General features: G+C 31.4%; 1 pseudogene; it reads left to right on the top strand.

Moving 5' to 3' along the window:
• The first annotated feature begins 1100 nt into the window (after positions 1-1100).
• Positions 1101-12711, top strand: part of LOC106413492 — a 37322-nt pseudogene continuing 25711 nt past the window's right edge.

The following is a 12711-nucleotide window of genomic DNA, read 5'->3' as shown; positions in this document are numbered from 1 at the left end:
AATGATCATTTACCATCTCCTCAGTACCTACACCATAATCTACATCCGTTCTAATTGGTTCTTCTAATCTAACCGCTGGCTGAGGTTCGCTAGTACTACCATGTTCATAATCAGTTTCCCCATGATGATACCAAATTTTGTAACTTCGTGTAAACCCACTCAAATATAGATGAGTCCAAACATCCCACTCTTTAATAACCTTTCTATTTTTACAATTAGAGCAAGGACATCTTAACATACCTGTTTTTGCTTCCGGTTGTCGGTGAACTAACCCCATGAATTCGGTTATACCTCGTTGGTATTCTTCCGTAAGCAATCTCGTGTTCGGATCCAAATGAGGTCGATCGATCCAAGAACGAAAATAATTTGAAGAAGACATGTTTTTTATGAATCAAATTCGTGTGTAAAGAGAGTAAGAGGGAGGATGAAGATATAGAGTGAATGAAGAGGAAGAGGGGTGCTTGTATTTATAGTTGAAATCCTGCCGACAGACCGAGGAAATTCTGACGGAATTCCGACGGAAACGGCTAGTTCGTCGGAATTTCCTCGGAATTTTTAAAATTCCCCAACGGCTCTCTAACGGCTATAATATATCCTCGGAATTCATCAATTTTTTCCGAGGAATACGTTTTTCCTCGGTATTCCATAAGAATATTCCGACGGATTAATATTTCCTCGGAATTCCGTCGGCATATTGCGAAAAAATTCCGAGGAAACCAAATTTTGGGTTTCCTCGGAATATCCTCGGAAATTCCGAGGATTTCATTTTCCATCGGAATGTCCGTCAGAATACCGTTGTTTTCTTGTAGTGTTAATAATACACCTAAGTAATCCACTAGACTTTTTTGTAATTTACATTCCTAATTAATCTAAGGCAGAATGTTTTAGTCGTGGCAAATATAAAAGATAAATTCCCTAAGATAGCTTTTTTAAAGTTTTTGTCACAAAATAGCACTCAAATGAAAAAAAATGACCAAAAGAAGTTTTATTAAATGGTAAAAGTACATTTTTATCCTAGGGTTAACTAATCTAGATTTAAGGTATAGAGTTAGGGGGTGGAGTTTTGGGATAGTGTTTTAAATATTTAAAAATAAATATTAAAAATTTCAAAAATAAAAATAGACTATTTTGGTCATTTTTTTCGAGTGATATTTTTGTGACAAAAACTTAAAAATAACTATTTGAGAGAATTGACCGATCTAAAAACCTAAGTGTGTATTATTTTTCTTCGGCGCATAAATACTATTACGGATACATGTGCATTTGCCTATAAATGTAAACATAAACCAAGTCCATTAAATCAAAACAATATAACAGTTCGAAAAGATCGCTATGGCTCCACTTCACCTCAACATTATCATCTTCTTTTCTTTCATTTTCGCAACTTTATCGTCAAGTTTCGCTCCATCGCGTCACCCATTCGATCCCTTAACCGAAACCGAACTCGAACTCAAACTCATCCAAAACATCATCAACAAAACGTACCCCATTAGTCCGAGCCACAAGTTTACTTTCCAATACGTTGGTCTCAACGAACCCGACAAGTCTCTAGTCTTGTCTTGGTACTCATCACCGAAACAACATCAAACCGCCACCACGTCAGGCCTTCATCATCGCTTGACAACTGAAAGTCTCGAGAGATTTCCGTTGACTTTTCTTCTCGAGCCATCGTCTCGGACAAGATCCACGAAGGCAGTGGTTACCTATGCTCACAAACGACGAACAAGAAGCAGCCACAGAGCTTGTGCTTAAGTTCAAGCCGTACAATGATGAGAGTGAGGCAGAGACAGAGAGGGTTATAAAAATGATGCCGTTTTATATTGACGGAACCGTTAATATGTATCTTATAGTCCCAGTATTTTTATTTGTAAGTAGTTTTAGTTAAAATTGTGAATATTAAGAAAACTTTTACTTTTGAAAAAATAGTATTTAATACATAAATTCAACCAATAATAAAAATGTATGAATTATTTGATTGGTCACACAACATGTAATAAATATAAAAAGTGCTTTGGATTATGTAAACATCTTACATTGTGAAACAAATATTTTTTGCTAAAACTAGTTACATATCGAAACAGAGGGAGTAAGTTATACCTATTGAAGGAATGAAGATACTCGTTAATCTTGACGTTGTGAAGGTAACAGAGTTTAAATATAGGTTAACTGTTACAGTTACTATGCAAGAAAAAAAAACTGTTACTATGCCGAAGGCTAACGGAACGGAGTACCGTATCTCGGAGCTTGAGCCACTGTTTACCCGACGTTTCGAGCCGTCGTTTTGCAGCCGGAAGGTCCAGGATTCAAGATAGATGGAATTAATAAATTATACATTTAGGCATATTGTAATCTATAAAAAAATAGAACAGAAAATATAAAAAGTCATAGAAGATATAAAATTAATAAATTTTGTATCAAAAATCTAAAGCATTACTTGTTTTGTAGCTAATTTTTTTTCTCTAAACACTTAATATAAAACAGAGAATATTTATTTTGAAATCTTTGGGTTTTCTTTCACAAGAAAAAAAAAAGAATTCATTGTTAAAAAAAAAAAGAATTAGTTGAGTATAATGACTTATCTACAGTAATAATTAAAATAATTATGATAAAACATGAATGTTGCATTCACTTAATAATAATATTCGAGCCAGTTTGTTAAAAAAATAAGCTCTAGTCAATTCTATCAGATAGGCCTGATACTTATTATTTGAAATGGATTCGATCTAGATCCAGTACAAAAATCTGGATATCCGGAGGGGCCAAATTCAGATCCGGATAGTAAAAAGTTAGATGCATCAAAACTGGATTCGGATCCGGATATCTTGATTTTTTAGTCCGGATAATCCGGATCCGTAATTTTTTGTTGAGAATTATTTCAAAATAGTAATATATGTGTATAAAAACTAATTTTATCTATTATATTTTCATTTTTATAATTTTATATATAAATTTTTAATATTAAACATATAAATAATTAAAAAATTATATACATTTTTTTATTTTGAAGTTATTGTTAATATTTTTTTATATATATATATATATATATTAATATTATTTTATTTATTTTAAAATTCAAATCCGGATCCGAATATCCGTCACCCGAATATCCGAGAACTACGGATCTGGATAAGGATAATAAAATCATAGATCCGCCGAATAAGGATACATATACCTTAAAATTCTCCAAATATCCGATCCGTTCCAGACCTACTATCAGCTATAAAATAAAAAAAATACAAAAACTGTCGGCTACCTTTCAACTATTTTAGTAGTTTTGATAAGTAATATATGCGCAGACAAATAGTTACCATCTAACTTGAGTTTGGTTTTATTCTAATTGTATTCCATTTTTAAATGAAAAGTAGAATAATGAAAAATAAATAAATATATTATTTTATTTTTAGAGTAAATATAAATTTTATTCTAGTATGGAGTAGAAAAAAAATAAGATAAGAGCATTTTAATTTCAGACTAAAAAAAAAATAGAGTGGGGTTGGATATTTATAAGACATCAAACGTAAAAAAATGCAATTGACTTATGGGAATAATGAAATTAAGTTTACTCAAACCCTACCCAAAAATGAAGTTAAAACTGGAGTAACAAAAAAAAATAAAATGATTACTCCATTATAAAGTGGAAAATATAGTGAAGTTGTAGAATTTTTTACTCCAAATTCTATTTTGGAGTAAATTATGGAGTGATGTTGGAAATTTTCTTATTTGCTTCATTAGTGTGTGAAAGAAAGTGAACTTTTGAAGAAAAAATGAAGCAACAATTGCTCTAATACCTTGCTTCGTTTATTTTTTGCAAAACAATATTCCAAGTATGTTCTATCTCCACTGTGCGGGTGGTTGATTTAAATTATGTTCAATGTAAATTCATAAACCGCTGGTTTTATAAAAATATCTCATGTATGTTTTTTATGTTTTGTAATTTACATATAGGGTAAAATATATTATTTTATAATATAGATGTTTGATAATAATTTTTTTTTATTTGTGCACAATATTATATTACAAATTATGTAATTTGATACAATTTGATGTAATTGTACTATTCATATATTAATCTGTTGTTTATTTGTTAATTTATTTTAAAATGAAACTACATACTAAATTTTTAAATTTTTGCATTAGTTTTCTAAGAATTATTATTAATTTTATGATATTTTTTTTTCTTGAAAATTGAACTCTCGAAATTTTTATATTGACCAAATTAAATAGGATTTAAAAAGTGTTTTATATAATATATAGTTATATACTATGTATTTCAGTTTGTGTTTTTATTTTCACCATAAAGAAACAACAACTTTCATCTATAAGTGATTAAAAATGTAATTTGAAGCAAAAATTAACATTTTCATGATTTTTGATATAAACATGAAATTAGATGAAAATGATAATTGAATATTTGAAATTAATTGAGTAATAATAATTTATATAATTTATTTTGGGAAAATATGAGAATAAATGAAAGTTAAGGACCAAGTTTTAATTTAAGAAGTTCTTCTTTAAAAAAAATGCAGATATGAATAGTATATCTACAAATTTGACATACACCGTTAATTTCTTCATTTTGGAAGAACTATTGGAGCAAAACCTTTTTTAAAAATGAAGCAAAAAGTGGAAAATGAAGCACTATTTCAGATTGTCTTAAAGATATAACAAAAGTATTTATTTGTTCTCTTCCATCAATACTATTAAAACATAAGATTTTTTTAAGTCTCCTTGATATACTTTACTTAGGGGTGTCAAAATGGATCAAACAGGTCAACCCAACCCATAACCCAAATGGATTTATTGTTAATGGGTCATTGGTCAACCTAACCCATTCAATAAATGGATTGGGTTGACCCATGATCCATTAAATTAAATGGGTCAGATGGGTTAATGGTTGACCCATCAACCCAACATCTTTATAATGAACCATTTTTTAGTTAAGAACAAGTTGGCGGTTTTGACGGGAAAACGCGTTTTTCCGATTTAGGCGGAAAACACATTTTTGCGGGAAAACGAGTTTTTGTGATTTTAGCGGGAAAACGAGTTTTGCGGTTCTGGCGGGAAAACGAGTTTTGCGGTTTTGGCGGGAAAACGCGTTTTGTGGTTTTGGCAGGAAAAAACGTTTTGCGGTTTTGGCGGGAAAACGCGTTTTGCGGTTTTGGCGGGAAAACGCGTTTTGCGGTTTTGGCGGGAAAACGCGTTTTGCGGTTTTGGCGGGAAAACGCATTTTTCGGTTTTGGCGGGAAAACGTGTTTTTCGGTTTTGGCGGGAAAACGCGTTTTGCGGTTTTGGCGAGAAAAACGCGTTTTTGTGATTTTGGCGAGAAAAACGCGTTTTTTGGTTTTGGTGGGAAAACACGTTTTGTTGTTTTGGTGGGATAATGCGTTTTGCGATTTTGGCGGAAAAAACGCGTTTTGTGGTTTTGGCGGGAAAAACGCGTTTTGCGGTTTTGGCGGGAAAACGCGTTTTTCGGTTTTGGCGGGAAAACGTGTTTTCGGTTTTGGCGGGAAAACGCGTTTTGTGATTTTGGCGGAAAAAACGAAATCAGATCGATGCAACGATAGAGAAAGTAAAATTGAATCATGGGTTTGGAAGAGAATTGGGTTTATTAATGGTTTTTTAATTGAAAACTAAATGGGTCAGAGTTGACCCAACCCAATAGACCTATTTAACTTGTTAACCCGTTAACCTATTAACCCATTAACTTGTTAACCCATTAACCTATTAACTCATTAACCCATAGGATCAAAAATAAACCGTTCATTTGGGTTAATGGGTCAACTTGGGTTGGGTCAACCCATGGGTCATGACCCATTTTGACACCCCTAACTTTACTATATACAATAGTGCTATTAATAAGACTACGAGCCACTGATAGACAAGGTAAGGAGCATAATGCTATCTTGGAGAAATAAGTACTTATCTTATACTGGGAGGTTACAGTTGATCAAATCAGTCATATCCAGTATTGTCAATTTTTGGAGTCAGGCCTTTATTCTTCCTAAAGGTTGTTTGGACACAACTGAAAGTATGTGCAGTGCATTCTTGTGGTCTGGCTCCCCTACGCAGATTCATAAAGCTAAGGTGGTTTGGGAGGATCTTTGTTTCCCTAAGGATGAGGGCGGTCTTGGCATCCGGAAGCTGTGTGATTCGTCTAAGGTCTTTGCACTAAGCTTAATCAGGAGGATTTTTTCGAATTCAGTTTCTTTTTGGGTATCTTGGATACATCACTACTTATTGCGACATAATTCTTTTTAGGATATAGGAGAGGATGGGAAGGGATCTTGGATTTGGAGGAAGCTCCTAAAATTGAGACCACTGGCGTATCAATTCATTCGGTATCAGGTTAACGATGGTCACACTGCATTTTTTTGGTTTAATGACTGGTTACAGATGGGGAAGCTTATGGATATTACGGGAGCTGTTGATACATACTATCTTGGAGTCTCAATCAATGCTAGAGTTAGTGAAGCAGCTATACAGCAGCGATGAAATGTAAGGGGACAAAGAAGTAGACATTTTCATGCTCTTCATGACCGTATTCTGAATGAAAGGGTGCCGCGTGACGAGCATGGTAGAGATGTGGTTTTATGGAAGCATGCGGAGGATACCTATAAAACGCACTTCTCATCGAGTAAAACCTGGGATCAAATCCTGGTAAGGAGAGACAAAGTGGTCTGGAGCAAGAGTGTGTTGTTTCCACAAGGAGTTCCTAGGTACTCTTTTATAGTCTGGTTGGCAATAAAAGATAGACTATCAACTGGAGTTCGTATGATGGCTTGGGGCATTCAACAAGGATGCATGATGTGTGGAGAAAGGGATGAGACGAGAGATAATATATTTTTTGCTTGTCCATTCACCTATACTGTCTGGGATAGACTCGCAAGCAGACTCTGTGGCAGTAGGATCAATCCAGACTGGTCGCTTACTCTGCATTTTGTTACCAGTAATACTCTTAGCAACATGGACAAGATACTCGTCAAAATGCTGTTTCAGACTTGCGTATATTACATGTGGAAGGAGAGGAATGACCGGAGACATCAGAAAGGTTATCGCACAATAGAGCAAGCTCTCCGGATCATCGATAAGGCCATGTTAGGGGACTTTTGTGTAGGATCTTTGTGAGTACTACGGAACGATGGACAAGGCTGATATTCGTATAGATTTCGTGAGTATTTGAGAGAAATAGACTTGAAGAGATGTTTTATTAGATAGAACAAGACGGAACTACAAGTGTTTGGTGTATAAACCCTAGTTCTAGCCGCCTAGCTATAATCTCTAAGTCTTGAGGTGTCGATCCCTTGCTCTAGGGTTTAGGTTCCCTTTATATAGTCTTCTTAAGGCGGGCCTTAGTCGGTTGGAGTAGGTTATTCGGAAATATGGAAGGTTTTCCTTATCGGAAGTTTTTCTTTTCCCGGGAGGAGGGGGCGGTCCCTGGGACCGGACCCAGAGTATTTTGTAGCGGGGACCCGGGGTGCTTCCTAGCGGGGACCTAGAGGCCGGTGTCCTGTCTGGGGTCTAGAGGAATCCTATACGTGAGTATTTTTCCCCAACATGCCATACGAAACAGAATCAGCTCTCTTCGGTACAAGCCGGATCATAAGCTGGCTGGTTTGATGCAGCGTTGGTTTGAGATATCTGATTACACATAGGATTATACAAGCACTTTCTTTTTGTGAATAGCTTTAGGATTTATTTATCTCTTGTAAATGCCTTTTCTTACTCTTGTCAATAAATTTCACATTTGATCAAAAAAAAATAGTGCCATTAACATTTGAATTTTTTTTTCATCAAAATACATATTCAACTAAGACTTTGAGAACCACCTTGGTAACTCTGCGTCCATATGAACGACGTAGGACATTGTTTCCAAGCACTGCGTGCAAAATTGTCTGCCATTGTATTTAAATTTTAGTTAAATATTTAAAAATTAATTTAATTTTTATTTTTCACTATTGAAATAATTTTTAATACCAAATTATTACTTTGGTTGAAAGTTAAGATATTAAATATATAAATAAAAATTAAAGTAAAATTAAATTTTAAATCTTAAATAAATAAAAATACAAAATTATAATAGATAGTTTTGGTTTTCTCTATTACCATTTTCTTTGCATGATATATTATTGTTTATTAAAGTTTAGTGTATTACAAATCAAATAATGTATTCAATTTATGTAATTTTAAAAGTATATGAGTACTTTAATTATTTTTTTCTAGAAATGTTATAAGATTTTTCTTGGGATTTTACTAGGTCAACCGACGTCTGATCACATATTAATGTGGGGTTCTTAAATTTTTACTAGGTTTTATATAGTTTTTAGTTAATAAATTTTCACTAAATCTGGGTCGTATAAGGGTCACCAGATTTACCACTTCGACTTTGAGTTCGTGTTTGATTTGAAAACATTGGGCCGGAATCTAGAATTTAAGAGGTGAAAATAAAAAAACTCTCAGTTATAGATTTCAAACATCAAATGTTTAAGATCAAATGTTAATTATATTTCATATCCACTAAAAAAAAATTTGTATCCAGAAAATAGTTCTTCGCTTGCAAAACGCTGATCAAAATCTAATTTATATTACATCACCAATGGTTTATTTTTGAGTTTTTTATGGTTCATACTTAATTTCAATGATAATGGCAAATCTCCAAATTTCTCATTTGTGGTCTTTCACTTTTTCTTCTTTCCATCTTTAAATTATTTTCCAAATATATACTGATTTGCAAACTACTGTTTTATACATTTAGTTACAAAATGTTTGATCTACCGTATCTAAGCTTACAAATATCTAACATCAAAAATAAAGAAAACTTATTTGTTTTACTATTGTCAATATTATGTTGAAACAAAACTATGAAAGACAACATTCAAACAATCACAAGAAAATCAAAAAAGAATAAACAATTTATCTAAAGTTAATATTGGACAAAATAACATGATATTTCATTTTACATATTTAATTTATGTTATGATATGAATTACTAAATTTCTTTTATTAAGATGATTTAAGCTGTATACACAAGTGATGAAATTAACTCTTACAAAAGAAAAACAAAACAAAATCATCACTCTACATTCATATAATGGAAATATAGTTTAAAATAACATAAACTTCATAATACATCAGACAAAATTTTCAATTAAAATTACATATCATATCAATAAATTAAGAAGAAAATAATAAAATATTCAGTTTAAACAGACCAAACATAAAAATTATTTCAAATTTAAATTCAAGAAAAAATGCAAGAAAATATAAAATGAAAAATTCACGTACAAGTGAAACTTATAAATTTAGTAAAATTAGAATAGATAATCCACATGCAGCGAGAAAAAAACATAGTATAAGTTTACAGTTTCTTTACGGCATGTGTAAAAATGTAGAATTTAAAAGCAACATTTGCATCTCAAAATACAAAATACTAAAATATTCTTCAATACAAATACAAACTAATTAGATAAGTTATTATAATTATTATATAATACATTAAATAAAAAAATCAATGTTTCCCTGCAATATTGTAATAATGAATTTTACCGCTAAAAACCAAAAATATTATGTTTTCGCCAAAATAGATCAAAATTGAGTTTTTTCGTTAAAATCGTAAAATCACATTATCCTGTACGTCAAGATCGCAAAAATGAATATTCACAAAAATCATAAAAACAATTTTTTCCACGAGAATCGTAAAATCAAGTATTCCCACAAAAATCATAAAATCGAGTTTTTTCCACCAAAATCATAAAATTGAGTTTTCTCGCTAACACATAAAAATCTTGTTTTCCTGCTAAACAAAAAAAGATAGTTTTCCTGGCAAACTGCTAAATTGAGTGTTCCTGCCAAAACCACAAAATCAATTTTTTTCACCGAAAATATAAAATGAATTTCTGCAAAAACCACAAAATTGTGTTTCTTGTCGAAACATCAAAATCTAGTGTTCCAGTAAAACCATAAAATCTTGTTTTTCCGCCATAATCAAAAAAGCGTGTTTTCCCGTCAAATCCGTAAAATCAAGTTTTCTTGCCAACATCATAAAATTGTGTTATCGTGCCAAAACAAAAAACACGTTTTTCTGCCATCAGGCCTGTTTGTTTATTAAACGCGCTGCGTCAACACTAGCGGCTGAGTTTAAAGGGAAAATGAGGCAACTTAACGAAGAGAGAAAAGAAAGAATGGAAGAGCATCCATGTTTTTCAGTCGCAGGGAAGAGAAAGAAAAGATAAACAGTAACGCTAGTTATTTCAGCGCAACAAACATCACCAGATTCCATCGATCATTCTAACGCGCGTTCTCTTCTTTCTTTCACCAGCGTCAGTGCAGAAGAAAATTACAAACAAATTTCAGCCGCTAGTGTTGACGCAGCGCGTTTAGTAAACGAACAGGCCTATCATTGCAAAATTGAGTTTTCCCGCCAAATTTGTCCAATTGTGTTTTCTGTCAAAACCCCAAAAGCCTGTTTTGCCGTCAAAATTTTAAAATCATATTTTCCATCAAAATTGAAATTAGGGTTTTCGTAAAAATGCTAAAATCAAATCATGTCTTTTTGTCTTTTATAATTATTTCTTTATTAATAATATAAATAATCCCCTTTTTGGCCTTTTAACGACTAGTATTCAAATATTTTTATAAAAAGATAAACAAACAACTTAGCATCTAAATTTTGTATTTAAATGAAAATATATACTATTAAAAAGGAAAGGTTTTTTAAAAATATACCTATGAATGATTGTTGGACTCTTTCATTAATAATATGTTTTATTTAATATTTTCCTTAAACAATAAAAATATCACTACTCCTATTTATAAGGAACACACTAAGTTAATTATTTTAATTGTTGCTACTAATCAATATAAAAGAAACACTACGGCCAAACAATAATTAATCTAATATTATATAGAAGCTCACGAAACTAATTGATTTCTATTATAACATATGTACTTATGATATTGCATTATTTTTTAGAGTTTAAAGAAAGAAGCACTATAAGAAAGCACATAGTATATGATATGAAAAAAAACAAAATCATAATAGTAAAATTATTAATCTAATAATTCTGGGAATAGGTACGGAAATTATTTAAAACTAAAATATTTATAATAAAATTTTGTTATTTAATATAAGTTTAGAAACTATTAAAAACTCTATAAATCTAAACTTTTAAATTAGCCAAAAATCTGCTAATTAATCTCGGTTCTCACCAACTTAACAAATGTAGCTATTATAAAATGCACACAAAATATAATAAACATAGGCATCAAATTTTCGGATTTGGTATAGATTAGTTCATTTTGGGTAGGGGTGGGCATATCGGTTTAGTTTTGGGTTGAGTTTGGTTTGGTTAATTTGAATTTTTTAAAACTCAACCGAATCAAAACCAAAATAGCTTTGGTTTGGGTTTACTTTGGTTCGGTTTAGTTCGGTTTGGTTTAGATTGAGTTCGGTTTACTTTATTATGGTTTGGTTTTCGGTGCAGTTCGGTTTGGTTTTGAAATATATTGTTAACGAAGACTTGTAAGCATTCCAAAATTATTTTAACTAATAGAGTATTTGCATCTACTTTACTCTTTACTAGATGATAACCCGCGCGCATGTGCGGGGTGAGTTCTTATAATAATGTTTGTTTATGAAATGTTTTTAACATTTTGCAACACTGCATTCTTTATCGATTATAAAATGATGAATACAAATGTTGGTCTCTTAAATATATCATCGTTGTTGAAGAGTTAACGTATTACATCTCATTTTAATTATTTTTAAGACTTCATATGCACAAAAGGAAATTAAGTTTTGCGGCTGACACCAATCACCAAAACCAAATAGGCTACATCGATTGTATAATGATGAAAGGGGATTAGGTTTTCTGCTATCGATTTGTTTACTATTGACTCTCCATAAGTGATTTCATTTTCTACCTCTATAGAATTGTGCTTTCGTTCTCGTCTTTGTTTCATTGATATGAGTTAAGTTTCCTTTTTTAACTTATTTTATCAATTCAGTGAATTATATAAGTGTCAATTAAAAAAATGGACATCTGTAAAAATTAGTTTCACTCCATATACATATCTAAGAATCAAAATTTTGAAAAAAAATCACCGGCAAACTATATTAACAGGTTAGTGTTCAAATCTAATATATAAAGCTGTTATAGAATATAAGTGTAGACTCGAAATATAAATTTTTGTCTAGTATATATTCACCAGCTCGGTCTAAAAATCATCTAATTAGAACAGCAAAACAAATTACTTATTTCACTAGTTCGGGTAAAATCTGAATCCGAAGATAACTCAAACATAAGTATATTTAACTCTATATTTCTAGTTTATTTTTCTCATTTTATTCAAAATATTTATATTAATGATTCTTATTGGTAAAAATTAAATAATATACATATAATTATGGACGAAATCATTTGGTACTCACTTAATATACATATGAAGCTCTGGTTTCTTGCATTAACAAAAGTTGCATCGAAAATTTCAAAACAACAACTAAATTAGTGTCTTTCTATTTTAAAAGTTTTATCTCCAAACCAATTAATATTTTAATCTTTTAAATACAAAAAAAATTAAACAATGAATAATTTTTTTATTTTTTCTTCAAAATTTAAATATCTGAACCCGACCCAAAATATCCGAACCCGAACATAAAATACCCGAACCCGACTCAAAGTGTAGAAGTACCTGAACGGGTTCTATACCTTTATA

Source organism: Brassica napus, chromosome C8, assembly GCF_020379485.1.
Source record: "Brassica napus cultivar Da-Ae chromosome C8, Da-Ae, whole genome shotgun sequence".
NCBI classification, from domain to species: domain Eukaryota; kingdom Viridiplantae; phylum Streptophyta; class Magnoliopsida; order Brassicales; family Brassicaceae; genus Brassica; species Brassica napus.
The sequence above is the reverse complement of the archived record's forward strand: the minus strand, read 5'-3'. Positions and strand labels throughout refer to the sequence as shown.